At 50.8% G+C, this 16,987-nt stretch overlaps 45 non-coding genes across 45 annotated transcripts; 30 read left to right on the top strand and 15 right to left on the bottom strand.

Moving 5' to 3' along the window:
* Nucleotides 1–107: 107 nt before the first annotated feature.
* Trnav-cac (transfer RNA valine (anticodon CAC)) lies at nucleotides 108–180 on the top strand. Its single transcript has one exon. It is a non-coding gene; the product is annotated as a tRNA-Val (tRNA).
* A 424-nt stretch (nucleotides 181–604) lies between these two features.
* On the bottom strand, nucleotides 605–676 carry Trnap-ugg (transfer RNA proline (anticodon UGG)). Its single transcript has one exon. It is a non-coding gene; the product is annotated as a tRNA-Pro (tRNA).
* Nucleotides 677–1,088: 412 nt separating this feature from the next.
* Nucleotides 1,089–1,161, top strand: Trnav-cac (transfer RNA valine (anticodon CAC)). Its single transcript has one exon. It is a non-coding gene; the product is annotated as a tRNA-Val (tRNA).
* Nucleotides 1,162–1,319: 158 nt separating this feature from the next.
* Trnav-aac (transfer RNA valine (anticodon AAC)) lies at nucleotides 1,320–1,392 on the top strand. Its single transcript has one exon. It is a non-coding gene; the product is annotated as a tRNA-Val (tRNA).
* A 191-nt stretch (nucleotides 1,393–1,583) lies between these two features.
* Trnap-ugg (transfer RNA proline (anticodon UGG)) lies at nucleotides 1,584–1,655 on the bottom strand. The gene has a single exon. It is a non-coding gene; the product is annotated as a tRNA-Pro (tRNA).
* Nucleotides 1,656–2,067: 412 nt separating this feature from the next.
* Nucleotides 2,068–2,140, top strand: Trnav-cac (transfer RNA valine (anticodon CAC)). The gene has a single exon. It is a non-coding gene; the product is annotated as a tRNA-Val (tRNA).
* A 158-nt stretch (nucleotides 2,141–2,298) lies between these two features.
* On the top strand, nucleotides 2,299–2,371 carry Trnav-aac (transfer RNA valine (anticodon AAC)). The gene has a single exon. It is a non-coding gene; the product is annotated as a tRNA-Val (tRNA).
* A 193-nt stretch (nucleotides 2,372–2,564) lies between these two features.
* On the bottom strand, nucleotides 2,565–2,636 carry Trnap-ugg (transfer RNA proline (anticodon UGG)). The gene has a single exon. It is a non-coding gene; the product is annotated as a tRNA-Pro (tRNA).
* Nucleotides 2,637–3,047: 411 nt separating this feature from the next.
* Nucleotides 3,048–3,120, top strand: Trnav-cac (transfer RNA valine (anticodon CAC)). Its single transcript has one exon. It is a non-coding gene; the product is annotated as a tRNA-Val (tRNA).
* A 158-nt stretch (nucleotides 3,121–3,278) lies between these two features.
* Trnav-aac (transfer RNA valine (anticodon AAC)) lies at nucleotides 3,279–3,351 on the top strand. The gene has a single exon. It is a non-coding gene; the product is annotated as a tRNA-Val (tRNA).
* A 193-nt stretch (nucleotides 3,352–3,544) lies between these two features.
* Trnap-ugg (transfer RNA proline (anticodon UGG)) lies at nucleotides 3,545–3,616 on the bottom strand. Its single transcript has one exon. It is a non-coding gene; the product is annotated as a tRNA-Pro (tRNA).
* Nucleotides 3,617–4,028: 412 nt separating this feature from the next.
* Nucleotides 4,029–4,101, top strand: Trnav-cac (transfer RNA valine (anticodon CAC)). Its single transcript has one exon. It is a non-coding gene; the product is annotated as a tRNA-Val (tRNA).
* A 158-nt stretch (nucleotides 4,102–4,259) lies between these two features.
* Trnav-aac (transfer RNA valine (anticodon AAC)) lies at nucleotides 4,260–4,332 on the top strand. The gene has a single exon. It is a non-coding gene; the product is annotated as a tRNA-Val (tRNA).
* A 191-nt stretch (nucleotides 4,333–4,523) lies between these two features.
* Trnap-ugg (transfer RNA proline (anticodon UGG)) lies at nucleotides 4,524–4,595 on the bottom strand. Its single transcript has one exon. It is a non-coding gene; the product is annotated as a tRNA-Pro (tRNA).
* A 412-nt stretch (nucleotides 4,596–5,007) lies between these two features.
* On the top strand, nucleotides 5,008–5,080 carry Trnav-cac (transfer RNA valine (anticodon CAC)). The gene has a single exon. It is a non-coding gene; the product is annotated as a tRNA-Val (tRNA).
* A 158-nt stretch (nucleotides 5,081–5,238) lies between these two features.
* Trnav-aac (transfer RNA valine (anticodon AAC)) lies at nucleotides 5,239–5,311 on the top strand. Its single transcript has one exon. It is a non-coding gene; the product is annotated as a tRNA-Val (tRNA).
* A 193-nt stretch (nucleotides 5,312–5,504) lies between these two features.
* Trnap-ugg (transfer RNA proline (anticodon UGG)) lies at nucleotides 5,505–5,576 on the bottom strand. Its single transcript has one exon. It is a non-coding gene; the product is annotated as a tRNA-Pro (tRNA).
* A 412-nt stretch (nucleotides 5,577–5,988) lies between these two features.
* Nucleotides 5,989–6,061, top strand: Trnav-cac (transfer RNA valine (anticodon CAC)). The gene has a single exon. It is a non-coding gene; the product is annotated as a tRNA-Val (tRNA).
* Nucleotides 6,062–6,219: 158 nt separating this feature from the next.
* Nucleotides 6,220–6,303, top strand: Trnav-aac (transfer RNA valine (anticodon AAC)). Its single transcript is given in 2 exon segments — nucleotides 6,220–6,256; nucleotides 6,268–6,303. It is a non-coding gene; the product is annotated as a tRNA-Val (tRNA).
* Nucleotides 6,304–6,496: 193 nt separating this feature from the next.
* Trnap-ugg (transfer RNA proline (anticodon UGG)) lies at nucleotides 6,497–6,568 on the bottom strand. Its single transcript has one exon. It is a non-coding gene; the product is annotated as a tRNA-Pro (tRNA).
* Nucleotides 6,569–6,991: 423 nt separating this feature from the next.
* Nucleotides 6,992–7,064, top strand: Trnav-cac (transfer RNA valine (anticodon CAC)). Its single transcript has one exon. It is a non-coding gene; the product is annotated as a tRNA-Val (tRNA).
* A 158-nt stretch (nucleotides 7,065–7,222) lies between these two features.
* Nucleotides 7,223–7,295, top strand: Trnav-aac (transfer RNA valine (anticodon AAC)). Its single transcript has one exon. It is a non-coding gene; the product is annotated as a tRNA-Val (tRNA).
* Nucleotides 7,296–7,488: 193 nt separating this feature from the next.
* On the bottom strand, nucleotides 7,489–7,560 carry Trnap-ugg (transfer RNA proline (anticodon UGG)). The gene has a single exon. It is a non-coding gene; the product is annotated as a tRNA-Pro (tRNA).
* A 412-nt stretch (nucleotides 7,561–7,972) lies between these two features.
* Trnav-cac (transfer RNA valine (anticodon CAC)) lies at nucleotides 7,973–8,045 on the top strand. Its single transcript has one exon. It is a non-coding gene; the product is annotated as a tRNA-Val (tRNA).
* Nucleotides 8,046–8,203: 158 nt separating this feature from the next.
* Nucleotides 8,204–8,276, top strand: Trnav-aac (transfer RNA valine (anticodon AAC)). Its single transcript has one exon. It is a non-coding gene; the product is annotated as a tRNA-Val (tRNA).
* Nucleotides 8,277–8,469: 193 nt separating this feature from the next.
* Trnap-ugg (transfer RNA proline (anticodon UGG)) lies at nucleotides 8,470–8,541 on the bottom strand. The gene has a single exon. It is a non-coding gene; the product is annotated as a tRNA-Pro (tRNA).
* A 423-nt stretch (nucleotides 8,542–8,964) lies between these two features.
* Trnav-cac (transfer RNA valine (anticodon CAC)) lies at nucleotides 8,965–9,037 on the top strand. The gene has a single exon. It is a non-coding gene; the product is annotated as a tRNA-Val (tRNA).
* A 158-nt stretch (nucleotides 9,038–9,195) lies between these two features.
* On the top strand, nucleotides 9,196–9,268 carry Trnav-aac (transfer RNA valine (anticodon AAC)). The gene has a single exon. It is a non-coding gene; the product is annotated as a tRNA-Val (tRNA).
* A 193-nt stretch (nucleotides 9,269–9,461) lies between these two features.
* Nucleotides 9,462–9,533, bottom strand: Trnap-ugg (transfer RNA proline (anticodon UGG)). Its single transcript has one exon. It is a non-coding gene; the product is annotated as a tRNA-Pro (tRNA).
* A 423-nt stretch (nucleotides 9,534–9,956) lies between these two features.
* Nucleotides 9,957–10,029, top strand: Trnav-cac (transfer RNA valine (anticodon CAC)). The gene has a single exon. It is a non-coding gene; the product is annotated as a tRNA-Val (tRNA).
* Nucleotides 10,030–10,187: 158 nt separating this feature from the next.
* Trnav-aac (transfer RNA valine (anticodon AAC)) lies at nucleotides 10,188–10,260 on the top strand. Its single transcript has one exon. It is a non-coding gene; the product is annotated as a tRNA-Val (tRNA).
* Nucleotides 10,261–10,453: 193 nt separating this feature from the next.
* On the bottom strand, nucleotides 10,454–10,525 carry Trnap-ugg (transfer RNA proline (anticodon UGG)). Its single transcript has one exon. It is a non-coding gene; the product is annotated as a tRNA-Pro (tRNA).
* Nucleotides 10,526–10,937: 412 nt separating this feature from the next.
* On the top strand, nucleotides 10,938–11,010 carry Trnav-cac (transfer RNA valine (anticodon CAC)). The gene has a single exon. It is a non-coding gene; the product is annotated as a tRNA-Val (tRNA).
* A 158-nt stretch (nucleotides 11,011–11,168) lies between these two features.
* On the top strand, nucleotides 11,169–11,241 carry Trnav-aac (transfer RNA valine (anticodon AAC)). The gene has a single exon. It is a non-coding gene; the product is annotated as a tRNA-Val (tRNA).
* A 191-nt stretch (nucleotides 11,242–11,432) lies between these two features.
* On the bottom strand, nucleotides 11,433–11,504 carry Trnap-ugg (transfer RNA proline (anticodon UGG)). The gene has a single exon. It is a non-coding gene; the product is annotated as a tRNA-Pro (tRNA).
* Nucleotides 11,505–11,927: 423 nt separating this feature from the next.
* Trnav-cac (transfer RNA valine (anticodon CAC)) lies at nucleotides 11,928–12,000 on the top strand. Its single transcript has one exon. It is a non-coding gene; the product is annotated as a tRNA-Val (tRNA).
* Nucleotides 12,001–12,158: 158 nt separating this feature from the next.
* Trnav-aac (transfer RNA valine (anticodon AAC)) lies at nucleotides 12,159–12,231 on the top strand. Its single transcript has one exon. It is a non-coding gene; the product is annotated as a tRNA-Val (tRNA).
* A 193-nt stretch (nucleotides 12,232–12,424) lies between these two features.
* Nucleotides 12,425–12,496, bottom strand: Trnap-ugg (transfer RNA proline (anticodon UGG)). The gene has a single exon. It is a non-coding gene; the product is annotated as a tRNA-Pro (tRNA).
* Nucleotides 12,497–12,919: 423 nt separating this feature from the next.
* Nucleotides 12,920–12,992, top strand: Trnav-cac (transfer RNA valine (anticodon CAC)). The gene has a single exon. It is a non-coding gene; the product is annotated as a tRNA-Val (tRNA).
* A 158-nt stretch (nucleotides 12,993–13,150) lies between these two features.
* Nucleotides 13,151–13,223, top strand: Trnav-aac (transfer RNA valine (anticodon AAC)). The gene has a single exon. It is a non-coding gene; the product is annotated as a tRNA-Val (tRNA).
* A 193-nt stretch (nucleotides 13,224–13,416) lies between these two features.
* Trnap-ugg (transfer RNA proline (anticodon UGG)) lies at nucleotides 13,417–13,488 on the bottom strand. Its single transcript has one exon. It is a non-coding gene; the product is annotated as a tRNA-Pro (tRNA).
* Nucleotides 13,489–13,900: 412 nt separating this feature from the next.
* On the top strand, nucleotides 13,901–13,973 carry Trnav-cac (transfer RNA valine (anticodon CAC)). Its single transcript has one exon. It is a non-coding gene; the product is annotated as a tRNA-Val (tRNA).
* Nucleotides 13,974–14,397: 424 nt separating this feature from the next.
* On the bottom strand, nucleotides 14,398–14,469 carry Trnap-ugg (transfer RNA proline (anticodon UGG)). Its single transcript has one exon. It is a non-coding gene; the product is annotated as a tRNA-Pro (tRNA).
* Nucleotides 14,470–14,881: 412 nt separating this feature from the next.
* Trnav-cac (transfer RNA valine (anticodon CAC)) lies at nucleotides 14,882–14,954 on the top strand. Its single transcript has one exon. It is a non-coding gene; the product is annotated as a tRNA-Val (tRNA).
* Nucleotides 14,955–15,112: 158 nt separating this feature from the next.
* On the top strand, nucleotides 15,113–15,185 carry Trnav-aac (transfer RNA valine (anticodon AAC)). Its single transcript has one exon. It is a non-coding gene; the product is annotated as a tRNA-Val (tRNA).
* The last annotated feature ends 1,802 nt before the right edge of the window (nucleotides 15,186–16,987 follow it).

The raw sequence follows: 16,987 nt of genomic DNA on the forward strand, positions 1-16,987 counted from the left end.
GCTGTGATGGTTTCAGGCTGTCAAAAGAACTGTCGCGTGTGCATTCACGGACGGGAGAGAGGCTGAGGTAATTGCGAGTGAACGGAGATGGACTCTTCAAGTCCGCAGTTTCCGTAGTGTAGCGGTTATCACGTCCGCTTCACACGCAGAAGGTCCCCGGTTCGATCCCGGGCGGGAACAGTATTTTCCTGCCTATGTCGTATTGTACTCCAGTGAGCCACGACATGTGAGGATCTTCTGCATGTACCTTTGTTCTGCAAGTAGCGCATTTATTTAATTTCTTAGTAACGATGACAACACCAGCACGAGTTGTCTCTAATGTAAGGCGCACACAAGTAGTTTCCGTGGTGTAGCGGTTATCACTTCTGCCTAACACGCAGAAGGTCCCCGTGTCGATCCCGGGCGGCAACACTTTTTTATCATTAAAAACAAGACATACTAACATGCATCTGCTACCATCTGTACCCAAAAACCTTCGTGATCGCCTTCACACGTCAGATCAGTGTCAATTGCTCACATCAAATATGAAATTCATTTGATACTGACGCCGAGCATTTTGCGTCGACTCAGCCACTCACGTGCGACCAGTTTGCACAAAACGCTAGGGCTCGTCCGGGATTTGAACCCGGGACCGCCAGCAGCCAAAGCAGGAATCATACCCCTAGACCAACGAGCCATCTGACGTGGCAAATGACTATTATTTCAGTGCACTGGGTCCCTCGATGTGGTCCAGGGTGCTCTGGAAAGTCTCGTGTAGGCTGGCGGGATGGGGGCGGCGCGAATTCCCGCGGTCGGCGGCCTTCCTGGGCTATTGGTACCTTCATGTAGAGCTGCCGCTGGGCTGGTACTCCCTGCTGCTAAGTAAGTGATTGCTTTTGCTGCTATGATTTGCAATCACGACTGCGGGAAACGCCGCTATCTCGTTAGGGGTGCTACGGCAGACACCTTCTCGAGCACCCCGAAGACTTCTTGAGCCCTCGGCTGTGATGGTTTCCAGGCTGTCAAAAGAACTGTCGCGTGTGCATTCACGGACGGGAGAGAGGCTGAGGTAATTGCGAGTGAACGGAGATGGACTCCTGAAGTCCGCAGTTTTCGTAGTGTAGCGGTTATCACGTCTGCTTCACACGCAGAAGGTCCCCGGTTCGATCCCGGTCGGAAACATCATTTTCCTGCCTATGTCGTATTGTTCTCCAGTGAGCCACGACATGTGAGGATCTTCTGCATGTACCTTTGTTCTGCAAGTAGAGCATTTATTTAATTTTTTAGTTACGATGACAACACCAGCACGAGTTGTCTCTAATGTAAGGCGCACACAAGTAGTTTCCGTGGTGTAGCGGTTATCACGTCTGCCTAACACACAGAAGGTCCCCGTGTCGATCCCGGGCGGAAACACTTTTTTATCATTAAAAACAAGACATACTAACATGCATCTGCTACCATCTGTACCCAAAAACCTTCGTGATCGCCTTCACACGTCAGATCAGTGTCAATTGCTCACATCAAATATGAAATTCATTTGATACTGACGCCGAGCATTTTGCGTCGACTCAGCCACTCGTGCGACCAGTTTGCACAAAACGCTAGGGCTCGTCCGGGATTTGAACCCGGGACCTCCTGCACCCAAAGCAGGAATCATACCCCTAGACCAACGAGCCATCTGACCTGGCAAATGACTAATATTTCAGTGCACTGGGTCCCTCGATGTGGTCCAGGGTGCTCTGGAAAGTCTCGTGTAGGCTGGCGGGATGGGGGCGGCGCGAATTCCCGCGGTCGGCGGCCTTCCTGGGCTATTGGTACCTTCATGTAGAGCTGCCGCTGGGCTGGTACACCCTGCTGCTAAGAAAGTGATTGCTTTTGCTGCTATGATTTGCAATCACGACTGCGGGAAACGCCGCTATCTCGTTAGGGGTGCTACGGCAGACACCTTCTCGAGCACCCCGAAGACTTCTTGAGCCCTCGGCTGTGATGGTTTCCAGGCTGTCAAAAGAACTGTCGCGTGTGCATTCAAGGACGGGAGAGTGGCTGAGGTAATTGCGAGTGAACGGAGATGGACTCTTCAAGTCCGCAGTTTCCGTAGTGTAGCGGTTATCACGTCCGCTTCACACGCAGAAGGTCCCCGGTTCGATCCCGGGCGGGAACAGTATTTTCCTGCCTATGTCGTATTGTACTCCAGTGAGCCACGACATGTGAGGATCTTCTGCATGTACCTTTGTTCTGCAAGTAGCGCATTTATTTAATTTCTTAGTAACGATGACAACACCAGCACGAGTTGTCTCTAATGTAAGGCGCACACAAGTAGTTTCCGTGGTGTAGCGGTTATCACGTCTGCCTAACACGCAGAAGGTCCCCGTGTCGATCCCGGGCGGAAACACTTTTTTATCATTAAAAACAAGACATACTAACATGCATCTGCTACCATCTGTACCCAAAAACCTTCGTGATCGCCTTCACACGTCAGATCAGTGTCAATTGCTCACATCAAATATGAAATTCATTTGATACTGACGCCGAGCATTTTGCGTCGACTCAGCCACTCACGTGCGACCAGTTTGCACATAACGTTAGGGCTCGTCCGGGATTTGAACCCGGGACCTCCTGCACCCAAAGCAGGAATCATACCCCTAGACCAACGAGCCATCTGACGTGGCAAATGACTATTATTTCAGTGCACTGGGTCCCTCGATGTGGTCCAGGGTGCTCTGGAAAGTCTCGTGTAGGCTGGCGGGATGGGGGCGGCGCGAATTCCCGCGGTCGGCGGCCTTCCTGGGCTATTGGTACCTTCATGTAGAGCTGCCGCTGGGCTGGTACTCCCTGCTGCTAAGAAAGTGATTGCTTTTGCTGCTATGATTTGCAATCACGACTGCGGGAAACGCCGCTATTTCGTTAGGGGTGCTACGGCAGACACCTTCTCGAGCACCCCGAAGACTTCTTGAGCCCTTGGCTGTGATGGTTTCAGGCTGTCAAAAGAACTGTCGCGTGTGCATTCACGGACGGGAGAGAGGCTGAGGTAATTGCGAGTGAACGGAGATGGACTCTTCAAGTCCGCAGTTTCCGTAGTGTAGCGGTTATCACGTCCGCTTCACACGCAGAAGGTCCCCGGTTCGATCCCGGGCGGGAACAGTATTTTCCTGCCTATGTCGTATTGTACTCCAGTGAGCCACGACATGTGAGGATCTTCTGCATGTACCTTTGTTCTGCAAGTAGCGCATTTATTTAATTTCTTAGTAACGATGACAACACCAGCACGAGTTGTCTCTAATGTAAGGCGCACACAAGTAGTTTCCGTGGTGTAGCGGTTATCACTTCTGCCTAACACGCAGAAGGTCCCCGTGTCGATCCCGGGCGGAAACACTTTTTTATCATTAAAAACAAGACATACTAACATGCATCTGCTACCATCTGTACCCAAAAACCTTCGTGATCGCCTTCACACGTCAGATCAGTGTCAATTGCTCACATCAAATATGAAATTCATTTGATACTGACGCCGAGCATTTTGCGTCGACTCAGCCACTCACGTGCGACCAGTTTGCACAAAACGCTAGGGCTCGTCCGGGATTTGAACCCGGGACCGCCAGCAGCCAAAGCAGGAATCATACCCCTAGACCAACGAGCCATCTGACGTGGCAAATGACTATTATTTCAGTGCACTGGGTCCCTCGATGTGGTCCAGGGTGCTCTGGAAAGTCTCGTGTAGGCTGGCGGGATGGGGGCGGCGCGAATTCCCGCGGTCGGCGGCCTTCCTGGGCTATTGGTACCTTCATGTAGAGCTGCCGCTGGGCTGGTACTCCCTGCTGCTAAGAAAGTGATTGCTTTTGCTGCTATGATTTGCAATCACGACTGCGGGAAACGCCGCTATCTCGTTAGGGGTGCTACGGCAGACACCTTCTCGAGCACCCCGAAGACTTCTTGAGCCCTCGGCTGTGATGGTTTCCAGGCTGTCAAAAGAACTGTCGCGTGTGCATTCACGGACGGGAGAGAGGCTGAGGTAATTGCGAGTGAACGGAGATGGACTCCTGAAGTCCGCAGTTTTCGTAGTGTAGCGGTTATCACGTCTGCTTCACACGCAGAAGGTCCCCGGTTCGATCCCGGTCGGAAACATCATTTTCCTGCCTATGTCGTATTGTTCTCCAGTGAGCCACGACATGTGAGGATCTTCTGCATGTACCTTTGTTCTGCAAGTAGAGCATTTATTTAATTTTTTAGTTACGATGACAACACCAGCACGAGTTGTCTCTAATGTAAGGCGCACACAAGTAGTTTCCGTGGTGTAGCGGTTATCACGTCTGCCTAACACACAGAAGGTCCCCGTGTCGATCCCGGGCGGAAACACTTTTTTATCATTAAAAACAAGACATACTAACATGCATCTGCTACCATCTGTACCCAAAAACCTTCGTGATCGCCTTCACACGTCAGATCAGTGTCAATTGCTCACATCAAATATGAAATTCATTTGATACTGACGCCGAGCATTTTGCGTCGACTCAGCCACTCGTGCGACCAGTTTGCACAAAACGCTAGGGCTCGTCCGGGATTTGAACCCGGGACCTCCTGCACCCAAAGCAGGAATCATACCCCTAGACCAACGAGCCATCTGACCTGGCAAATGACTAATATTTCAGTGCACTGGGTCCCTCGATGTGGTCCAGGGTGCTCTGGAAAGTCTCGTGTAGGCTGGCGGGATGGGGGCGGCGCGAATTCCCGCGGTCGGCGGCCTTCCTGGGCTATTGGTACCTTCATGTAGAGCTGCCGCTGGGCTGGTACACCCTGCTGCTAAGAAAGTGATTGCTTTTGCTGCTATGATTTGCAATCACGACTGCGGGAAACGCCGCTATCTCGTTAGGGGTGCTACGGCAGACACCTTCTCGAGCACCCCGAAGACTTCTTGAGCCCTCGGCTGTGATGGTTTCCAGGCTGTCAAAAGAACTGTCGCGTGTGCATTCAAGGACGGGAGAGTGGCTGAGGTAATTGCGAGTGAACGGAGATGGACTCTTCAAGTCCGCAGTTTCCGTAGTGTAGCGGTTATCACGTCCGCTTCACACGCAGAAGGTCCCCGGTTCGATCCCGGGCGGGAACAGTATTTTCCTGCCTATGTCGTATTGTACTCCAGTGAGCCACGACATGTGAGGATCTTCTGCATGTACCTTTGTTCTGCAAGTAGCGCATTTATTTAATTTCTTAGTAACGATGACAACACCAGCACGAGTTGTCTCTAATGTAAGGCGCACACAAGTAGTTTCCGTGGTGTAGCGGTTATCACGTCTGCCTAACACGCAGAAGGTCCCCGTGTCGATCCCGGGCGGAAACACTTTTTTATCATTAAAAACAAGACATACTAACATGCATCTGCTACCATCTGTACCCAAAAACCTTCGTGATCGCCTTCACACGTCAGATCAGTGTCAATTGCTCACATCAAATATGAAATTCATTTGATACTGACGCCGAGCATTTTGCGTCGACTCAGCCACTCACGTGCGACCAGTTTGCACATAACGTTAGGGCTCGTCCGGGATTTGAACCCGGGACCTCCTGCACCCAAAGCAGGAATCATACCCCTAGACCAACGAGCCATCTGACGTGGCAAATGACTATTATTTCAGTGCACTGGGTCCCTCGATGTGGTCCAGGGTGCTCTGGAAAGTCTCGTGTAGGCTGGCGGGATGGGGGCGGCGCGAATTCCCGCGGTCGGCGGCCTTCCTGGGCTATTGGTACCTTCATGTAGAGCTGCCGCTGGGCTGGTACTCCCTGCTGCTAAGAAAGTGATTGCTTTTGCTGCTATGATTTGCAATCACGACTGCGGGAAACGCCGCTATCTCGTTAGGGGTGCTACGGCAGACACCTTCTCGAGCACCCCGAAGACTTCTTGAGCCCTCGGCTGTGATGGTTTCCAGGCTGTCAAAAGAACTGTCGCGTGTGCATTCACGGACGGGAGAGAGGCTGAGGTAATTGCGAGTGAACGGAGATGGACTCCTGAAGTCCGCAGTTTTCGTAGTGTAGCGGTTATCACGTCTGCTTCACACGCAGAAGGTCCCCGGTTCGATCCCGGGCGGAAACATCATTTTCCTTCCTATGTCGTATTGTTCTCCAGTGAGCCACGACATGTGAGGATCTTCTGCATGTACCTTTGTTCTGCAAGTAGCGCATTTATTTAATTTTTTAGTTACGATGACAACACCAGCACGAGTTGTCTCTAATGTAAGGCGCACACAAGTAGTTTCCGTGGTGTAGCGGTTATCACGTCTGCCTAACACGTGCCTAACACGCAGAAGGTCCCCGTGTCGATCCCGGGCGGAAACACTTTTTTATCATTAAAAACAAGACATACTAACATGCATCTGCTACCATCTGTACCCAAAAACCTTCGTAATCGCCTTCACACGTCAGATCAGTGTCAATTGCTCACATCAAATATGAAATTCATTTGATACTGACGCCGAGCATTTTGCGTCGACTCAGCCACTCACGTGCGACCAGTTTGCACAAAACGCTAGGACACGTCCGGGATTTGAACCCGGGACCTCCTGCACCCAAAGCAGGAATCATACCCCTAGACCAACGAGCCATCTGACGTGGCAAATGACTATTATTTCAGTGCACTGGGTCCCTCGATGTGGTCCAGGGTGCTCTGGAAAGTCTCGTGTAGGCTGGCGGGATGGGGGCGGCGCGAATTCCCGCGGTCGGCGGCCTTCCTGGGCTATTGGTACCTTCATGTAGAGCTGCCGCTGGGCTGCCGCTGGGCTGGCACTCCCTGCTGCTAAGAAAGTGATTGCTTTTGCTGCTATGATTTGCAATCACGACTGCGGGAAACGCCGCTATCTCGTTAGGGGTGCTACGGCAGACACCTTCTCGAGCACCCCGAAGACTTCTTGAGCCCTCGGCTGTGATGGTTTCCAGGCTGTCAAAAGAACTGTCGCGTGTGCATTCACGGACGGGAGAGAGGCTGAGGTACTTGCGAGTGAACGGAGATGGACTCTTTAAGTCCGCAGTTCCCGTAGTGTAGCGGTTATCACGTCTGCTTCACACGCAGAAGGTCCCCGGTTCGATCCCGGGCGGAAACATCATTTTCCTGCCTATGTCGTATTGTTCTCCAGTGAGCCACGACATTTGAGGATCTTCTGCATGTACCTTTGTTCTGCAAGTAGCGCATTTATTTAATATTTTAGTTACGATGACAACACCAGCACGAGTTGTCTCTAATGTAAGGCGCACACAAGTAGTTTCCGTGGTGTAGCGGTTATCACGTCTGCCTAACACGCAGAAGGTCCCCGTGTCGATCCCGGGCGGAAACACTTTTTTATCATTAAAAACAAGACATACTAACATGCATCTGCTACCATCTGTACCCAAAAACCTTCGTAATCGCCTTCACACGTCAGATCAGTGTCAATTGCTCACATCAAATATGAATTTCATTTGATACTGACGCCGAGCATTTTGCGTCGACTCAGCCACTCACGTGCGACCAGTTTGCACAAAACGCTAGGGCTCGTCCGGGATTTGAACCCGGGACCTCCTGCACCCAAAGCAGGAATCATACCCCTAGACCAACGAGCCATCTGACGTGGCAAATGACTATTATTTCAGTGCACTGGGTCCCTCGATGTGGTCCAGGGTGCTCTGGAAAGTCTCGTGTAGGCTGGCGGGATGGGGGCGGCGCGAATTCCCGCGGTCGGCGGCCTTCCTGGGCTATTGGTACCTTCATGTAGAGCTGCCGCTGGGCTCGCACTCCCTGCTGCTAAGAAAGTGATTGCTTTTGCTGCTATGATTTGCAATCACGACTGCGGGAAACGCCGCTATTTCGTTAGGGGTGCTACGGCAGACACCTTCTCGAGCACCCCGAAGACTTCTTGAGCCCTTGGCTGTGATGGTTTCCAGGCTGTCAAAAGAACTGTCGCGTGTGCATTCACGGACGGGAGAGAGGCTGAGGTAATTGCGAGTGAACGGAGATGGACTCCTCCCGTTCGCAGTTTCCGTAGTGTAGCGGTTATCACGTCTGCTTCACACGCAGAAGGTCCCCGGTTCGATCCCGGGCGGAAACATCATTTTCCTGCCTATGTCGTATTGTTCTCCAGTGAGCCACGACATGTGAGGATCTTCTGCATGTACCTTTGTTCTGCAAGTAGCGCATTTATTTAATTTTTTAGTTACGATGACAACACCAGCACGAGTTGTCTCTAATGTAAGGCGCACACAAGTAGTTTCCGTGGTGTAGCGGTTATCACGTCTGCCTAACACGCAGAAGGTCCCCGTGTCGATCCCGGGCGGAAACACTTTTTTATCATTAAAAACAAGACATACTAACATGCATCTGCTACCATCTGTACCCAAAAACCTTCGTAATCGCCTTCACACGTCAGATCAGTGTCAATTGCTCACATCAAATATGAATTTCATTTGATACTGACGCCGAGCATTTTGCGTCGACTCAGCCACTCACGTGCGACCAGTTTGCACAAAACGCTAGGGCTCGTCCGGGATTTGAACCCGGGACCTCCTGCACCCAAAGCAGGAATCATACCCCTAGACCAACGAGCCATCTGACGTGGCAAATGACTATTATTTCAGTGCACTGGGTCCCTCGATGTGGTCCAGGGTGCTCTGGAAAGTCTCGTGTAGGCTGGCGGGATGGGGGCGGCGCGAATTCCCGCGGTCGGCGGCCTTCCTGGGCTATTGGTACCTTCATGTAGAGCTGCCGCTGGGCTGCCGCTGGGCTGGCACTCCCTGCTGCTAAGAAAGTGATTGCTTTTGCTGCTATGATTTGCAATCACGACTGCGGGAAACGCCGCTATCTCGTTAGGGGTGCTACGGCAGACACCTTCTCGAGCACCCCGAAGACTTCTTGAGCCCTCGGCTGTGATGGTTTCCAGGCTGTCAAAAGAACTGTCGCGTGTGCATTCACGGACGGGAGAGAGGCTGAGGTACTTGCGAGTGAACGGAGATGGACTCCTCCCGTTCGCAGTTTCCGTAGTGTAGCGGTTATCACGTCTGCTTCACACGCAGAAGGTCCCCGGTTCGATCCCGGGCGGAAACATCATTTTCCTGCCTATGTCGTATTGTTCTCCAGTGAGCCACGACATGTGAGGATCTTCTGCATGTACCTTTGTTCTGCAAGTAGCGCATTTATTTAATTTTTTAGTTACGATGACAACACCAGCACGAGTTGTCTCTAATGTAAGGCGCACACAAGTAGTTTCCGTGGTGTAGCGGTTATCACGTCTGCCTAACACGCAGAAGGTCCCCGTGTCGATCCCGGGCGGAAACACTTTTTTATCATTAAAAACAAGACATACTAACATGCATCTGCTACCATCTGTACCCAAAAACCTTCGTAATCGCCTTCACACGTCAGATCAGTGTCAATTGCTCACATCAAATATGAAATTCATTTGATACTGACGCCGAGCATTTTGCGTCGACTCAGCCACTCACGTGCGACCAGTTTGCACAGACCGCTAGGACACGTCCGGGATTTGAACCCGGGACCTCCTGCACCCAAAGCAGGAATCATACCCCTAGACCAACGAGCCATCTGACGTGGCAAATGACTATTATTTCAGTGCACTGGGTCCCTCGATGTGGTCCAGGGTGCTCTGGAAAGTCTCGTGTAGGCTGGCGGGATGGGGGCGGCGCGAATTCCCGCGGTCGGCGGCCTTCCTGGGCTATTGGTACCTTCATGTAGAGCTGCCGCTGGGCTGCCGCTGGGCTGGCACTCCCTGCTGCTAAGAAAGTGATTGCTTTTGCTGCTATGATTTGCAATCACGACTGCGGGAAACGCCGCTATCTCGTTAGGGGTGCTACGGCAGACACCTTCTCGAGCACCCCGAAGACTTCTTGAGCCCTCGGCTGTGATGGTTTCCAGGCTGTCAAAAGAACTGTCGCGTGTGCATTCACGGACGGGAGAGAGGCTGAGGTACTTGCGAGTGAACGGAGATGGACTCTTTAAGTCCGCAGTTCCCGTAGTGTAGCGGTTATCACGTCTGCTTCACACGCAGAAGGTCCCCGGTTCGATCCCGGGCGGAAACATCATTTTCCTGCCTATGTCGTATTGTTCTCCAGTGAGCCACGACATTTGAGGATCTTCTGCATGTACCTTTGTTCTGCAAGTAGCGCATTTATTTAATATTTTAGTTACGATGACAACACCAGCACGAGTTGTCTCTAATGTAAGGCGCACACAAGTAGTTTCCGTGGTGTAGCGGTTATCACGTCTGCCTAACACGCAGAAGGTCCCCGTGTCGATCCCGGGCGGAAACACTTTTTTATCATTAAAAACAAGACATACTAACATGCATCTGCTACCATCTGTACCCAAAAACCTTCGTAATCGCCTTCACACGTCAGATCAGTGTCAATTGCTCACATCAAATATGAAATTCATTTGATACTGACGCCGAGCATTTTGCGTCGACTCAGCCACTCACGTGCGACCAGTTTGCACAAAACGCTAGGGCTCGTCCGGGATTTGAACCCGGGACCTCCTGCACCCAAAGCAGGAATCATACCCCTAGACCAACGAGCCATCTGACGTGGCAAATGACTATTATTTCAGTGCACTGGGTCCCTCGATGTGGTCCAGGGTGCTCTGGAAAGTCTCGTGTAGGCTGGCGGGATGGGGGCGGCGCGAATTCCCGCGGTCGGCGGCCTTCCTGGGCTATTGGTACCTTCATGTAGAGCACCCGCTGGGCTCGCACTCCCTGCTGCTAAGAAAGTGATTGCTTTTGCTGCTATGATTTGCAATCACGACTGCGGGAAACGCCGCTATTTCGTTAGGGGTGCTACGGCAGACACCTTCTCGAGCACCCCGAAGACTTCTTGAGCCCTTGGCTGTGATGGTTTCCAGGCTGTCAAAAGAACTGTCGCGTGTGCATTCACGGACGGGAGAGAGGCTGAGGTACTTGCGAGTGAACGGAGATGGACTCCTGAAGTCCGCAGTTTCCGTAGTGTAGCGGTTATCACGTCTGCTTCACACGCAGAAGGTCCCCGGTTCGATCCCGGGCGGAAACATCATTTTCCTGCCTATGTCGTATTGTTCTCCAGTGAGCCACGACAAGTAAGGATCTTCTGCATGTACCTTTGTTCTGCAAGTAGCGCATTTATTTAATTTTTTAGTTACGATGACAACACCAGCACGAGTTGTCTCTAATGTAAGGCGCACACAAGTAGTTTCCGTGGTGTAGCGGTTATCACGTCTGCCTAACACGCAGAAGGTCCCCGTGTCGATCGCGGGCGGAAACACTTTTTTATCATTAAAAACAAGACATACTAACATGCATCTGCTACCATCTGTACCCAAAAACCTTCGTAATCGCCTTCACACGTCAGATCAGTGTCAATTGCTCACATCAAATATGAAATTCATTTGATACTGACGCCGAGCATTTTGCGTCGACTCAGCCACTCGTGCGACCAGTTTGCACAAAACGCTAGGGCTCGTCCGGGATTTGAACCCGGGACCTCCTGCACCCAAAGCAGGAATCATACCCCTAGATCAACGAGCCATCTGACGTGGCAAATGACTATTATTTCAGTGCACTGGGTCCCTCGATGTGGTCCAGGGTGCTCTGGAAAGTCTCGTGTAGGCTGGCGGGATGGGGGCGGCGCGAATTCCCGCGGTCGGCGGCCTTCCTGGGCTATTGGTACCTTCATGTAGAGCTGCCGCTGGGCTGCCGCTGGGCTGGCACTCCCTGCTGCTAAGAAAGTGATTGCTTTTGCTGCTATGATTTGCAATCACGACTGCGGGAAACGCCGCTATCTCGTTAGGGGTGCTACGGCAGACACCTTCTCGAGCACCCCGAAGACTTCTTGAGCCCTTGGCTGTGATGGTTTCCAGGCTGTCAAAAGAACTGTCGCGTGTGCATTCACGGACGGGAGAGAGGCTGAGGTACTTGCGAGTGAACGGAGATGGACTCCTCAAGTCCGCAGTTTCCGTAGTGTAGCGGTTATCACGTCTGCTTCACACGCAGAAGGTCCCCGGTTCGATCCCGGGCGGGAACGGTATTTTCCTGCCTATGTCGTATTGTACTCCAGTGAGCCACGACATGTAAGGATCTTCTGCATGTACCTTTGTTCTGCAAGTAGCGCATTTATTTAATTTTTTAGTAACGATGACAACACCAGCACGAGTTGTCTCTAATGTAAGGCGCACACAAGTAGTTTCCGTGGTGTAGCGGTTATCACGTCTGCCTAACACGCAGAAGGTCCCCGTGTCGATCCCGGGCGGAAACACTTTTTTATCATTAAAAACAAGACATACTAACATGCATCTGCTACCATCTGTACCCAAAAACCTTCGTAATCGCCTTCACACGTCAGATCAGTGTCAATTGCTCACATCAAATATGAAATTCATTTGATACTGACGCCGAGCATTTTGCGTCGACTCAGCCACTCACGTGCGACCAGTTTGCACAAAACGCTAGGGCTCGTCCGGGATTTGAACCCGGGACCTCCTGCACCCAAAGCAGGAATCATACCCCTAGACCAACGAGCCATCTGACGTGGCAAATGACTATTATTTCAGTGCACTGGGTCCCTCGATGTGGTCCAGGGTGCTCTGGAAAGTCTCGTGTAGGCTGGCGGGATGGGGGCGGCGCGAATTCCCGCGGTCGGCGGCCTTCCTGGGCTATTGGTACCTTCATGTAGAGCTGCCGCTGGGCTGCCGCTGGGCTGGCACTCCCTGCTGCTAAGAAAGTGATTGCTTTTGCTGCTATGATTTGCAATCACGACTGCGGGAAACGCCGCTATCTCGTTAGGGGTGCTACGGCAGACACCTTCTCGAGCACCCCGAAGACTTCTTGAGCCCTCGGCTGTGATGGTTTCCAGGCTGTCAAAAGAACTGTCGCGTGTGCATTCACGGACGGGAGAGAGGCTGAGGTACTTGCGAGTGAACGGAGATGGACTCCTCAAGTCCGCACTTTCCGTAGTGTAGCGGTTATCACGTCTGCTTCACACGCAGAAGGTCCCCGGTTCGATCCCGGGCGGAAACATCATTTTCCTGCCTATGTCGTATTGTTCTCCAGTGAGCCACGACATTTGAGGATCTTCTGCATGTACCTTTGTTCTGCAAGTAGCGCATTTATTTAATATTTTAGTTACGATGACAACACCAGCACGAGTTGTCTCTAATGTAAGGCGCACACAAGTAGTTTCCGTGGTGTAGCGGTTATCACGTCTGCCTAACACGCAGAAGGTCCCCGTGTCGATCCCGGGCGGAAACACTTTTTTATCATTAAAAACAAGACATACTAACATGCATCTGCTACCATCTGTACCCAAAAACCTTCGTAATCGCCTTCACACGTCAGATCAGTGTCAATTGCTCACATCAAATATGAATTTCATTTGATACTGACGCCGAGCATTTTGCGTCGACTCAGCCACTCACGTGCGACCAGTTTGCACAAAACGCTAGGGCTCGTCTGGGATTTGAACCCGGGACCTCCTGCACCCAAAGCAGGAATCATACCCCTAGACCAACGAGCCATCTGACGTGGCAAATGACTATTATTTCAGTGCACTGGGTCCCTCGATGTGGTCCAGGGTGCTCTGGAAAGTCTCGTGTAGGCTGGCGGGATGGGGGCGGCGCGAATTCCCGCGGTCGGCGGCCTTCCTGGGCTATTGGTACCTTCATGTAGAGCAGCCGCTGGGCTCGCACTCCCTGCTGCTAAGAAAGTGATTGCTTTTGCTGCTATGATTTGCAATCACGACTGCGGGAAACGCCGCTATTTCGTTAGGGGTGCTACGGCAGACACCTTCTCGAGCACCCCGAAGACTTCTTGAGCCCTTGGCTGTGATGGTTTCCAGGCTGTCAATAGAACTGTCGCGTGTGCATTCACGGACGGGAGAGAGGCTGAGGTAATTGCGAGTGAACGGAGATGGACTCCTCCCGTTCGCAGTTTCCGTAGTGTAGCGGTTATCACGTCTGCTTCACACGCAGAAGGTCCCCGGTTCGATCCCGGGCGGGAACATCATTTTCCTGCCTATGTCGTATTGTTCTCCAGTGAGCCACGACATGTGAGGATCTTCTGCATGTACCTTTGTTCTGCAAGTAGCGCATTTATTTAATTTTTTAGTTACGATGACAACACCAGCACGAGTTGTCTCTAATGTAAGGCGCACACAAGTAGTTTCCGTGGTGTAGCGGTTATCACGTCTGCCTAACACGCAGAAGGTCCCCTTGTCGATCCCGGGCGGAAACACTTTTTTATCATTAAAAACAAGACATACTAACATGCATCTGCTACCATCTGTACCCAAAAACCTTCGTAATCGCCTTCACACGTCAGATCAGTGTCAATTGCTCACATCAAATATGAAATTCATTTGATACTGACGCCGAGCATTTTGCGTCGACTCAGCCACTCACGTGCGACCAGTTTGCACAAAACGCTAGGGCACGTCCGGGATTTGAACCCGGGACCTCCTGCACCCAAAGCAGGAATCATACCCCTAGACCAACGAGCCATCTGACGTGGCAAATGACTATTATTTCAGTGCACTGTGTCCCTCGATGTGGTCCAGGGTGCTCTGGAAAGTCTCGTGTAGGCTGGCGGGATGGGGGCGGCGCGAATTCCCGCGGTCGGCGGCCTTCCTGGGCTATTGGTACCTTCATGTAGAGCAGCCGCTGGGCTCGCACTCCCTGCTGCTAAGAAAGTGATTGCTTTTGCTGCTATGATTTGCAATCACGACTGCGGGAAACGCCGCTATTTCGTTAGGGGTGCTACGGCAGACACCTTCTCGAGCACCCCGAAGACTTCTTGAGCCCTTGGCTGTGATGGTTTCCAGGCTGTCAAAAGAACTGTCGCGTGTGCATTCACGGACGGGAGAGAGGCTGAGGTAATTGCGAGTGAACGGAGATGGACTCCTCCCGTTCGCAGTTTCCGTAGTGTAGCGGTTATCACGTCTGCTTCACACGCAGAAGGTCCCCGGTTCGATCCCGGGCGGAAACATCATTTTCCTGCCTATGTCGTATTGTTCTCCAGTGAGCCACGACATGTGAGGATCTTCTGCATGTACCTTTGTTCTGCAAGTAGCGCATTTATTTAATTTTTTAGTTACGATGACAACACCAGCACGAGTTGTCTCTAATGTAAGGCGCACACAAGTAGTTTCCGTGGTGTAGCGGTTATCACGTCTGCCTAACACGCAGAAGGTCCCCGTGTCGATCCCGGGCGGAAACACTTTTTTATCATTAAAAACAAGACATACTAACATGCATCTGCTACCATCTGTACCCAAAAACCTTCGTAATCGCCTTCACACGTCAGATCAGTGTCAATTGCTCACATCAAATATGAAATTCATTTGATACTGACGCCGAGCATTTTGCGTCGACTCAGCCACTCACGTGCGACCAGTTTGCACAAAACGCTAGGGCACGTCCGGGATTTGAACCCGGGACCTCCTGCACCCAAAGCAGGAATCATACCCCTAGACCAACTTTTATTTTTTTTTATTTTTTTTCCTTTTTTTTATTGGGCCTCCCTTCTCCCCACACAGCCCATCCATTCGCTCTTCTTTTATGCCTTCTTCGGCGAGCTTCTATGCTATATCGACTGATTTTTTTCAAATTTACTGTGACAGTTAGGGAAATGAAATGATGTTTGGCTTCTTCGCCATGTGAGGCTTCTCCTCCGTAGAACTGAAAATTGAAAAATTAAGGCTTCTTGGGAATTAATAAATTGTCACTCTTGCTTCATACTGAAAAAAATTAAACAAAAATAGAAAGATTGTAACTGAGGAACACGTGCAAGAAGCTTCCACTGCATTGTGTGCAACGAAACCACCTTCCGATATTACCGAGATCCTGGAAAATCATCATAGATGAAAGTAGTTGCTGGAGATATGGGGTTCATCCAGCAGTAAGTGTGAAGCCGCAGTGCCGTTTCGGGGTTCTGTCCGAGGCCTTCACGGCTACCGTAGCGGCCCTGGGGCACACGAAGTCCCCACCGTACTTCACCCTCAACAGCGATCCCCTACTTTGGCCTGTGACTACATTTTTCGTAGACGAGGGCTATTAAGATGTTTATCCAATCCCTTGTCTCTGAAACAGAATGTGTAACATGTTACCAAAAGTTTTTTTGTGGTCCCTGCGCGTACATATCTGATAATATTTTGCTCGTTCGTATAATTCGTATTCTAAAACACGGTCATTGCCGTGTTCAGATATAACGTAATGTACATAATTGCCAAACAACCACAACACAGCATTGGTTTTCTGGACAGGGAAGAAAACACCATCGGGGAAGAGTAATTTTTCAACATTGATCTCAGTACTAACAGTTCTGGTTATAAAGGCTACCCGCCGTTGGAGTCCCCTCCATATTTCGGCGTATCCGCCACAGAGAAAGCGGTGGATCAATGTGTCAACTGCGTCACATCGGGTGCACACAATCGTGTCACTAAGACCAATGGAGTGCAACTTTTCGTTAGTGGAAACTACGTTATTAACAACTCGGTACCAGGTTGCCTGAATGTCGGAAGACAGTTCACGATTACTAATATTTTTCCAAATTCTTTTCCAGTCTTTGTCGGGATATCTGCACTCCATTTTGTTGACATGTTCTTTCGTTGTTAAGAGTTCCATTAATTTCCTGCAATTCCTTGATTGTGGATTCGTGACAATACTGTCCATGTAGCTAATCTCTAAAAAGAACTGGCGAATATATTTCAATTTATAATTAATTCCGCCTATATTTATGGGTGGACGTAAATTTTCTGGCTGTAGGAGTCGATACAGCCTGGCTGTAATACTATGTGGATGTTTTTCTATAATTTGTAGGGTCCTCTTTATATATAACGCCGTAGTCTTCCGCCATATATCTGTTAAACCTAGGCCACCTTCAGCGGAAGGTAACGTAACTGTACCGACTGCTACTCTAAAAATATTCCCTGTCCATATAAATCGGCAAATGATACTCATTATACGTTTGGCAATGGGTTTCGAAACTGGCAATATTTGACCTATATATATAGCTTTTGA

The sequence above is a fragment of the Schistocerca gregaria genome, chromosome 2 (assembly GCF_023897955.1).
Source record: "Schistocerca gregaria isolate iqSchGreg1 chromosome 2, iqSchGreg1.2, whole genome shotgun sequence".
Taxonomy (NCBI): Eukaryota; Metazoa; Arthropoda; class Insecta; order Orthoptera; family Acrididae; genus Schistocerca; species Schistocerca gregaria.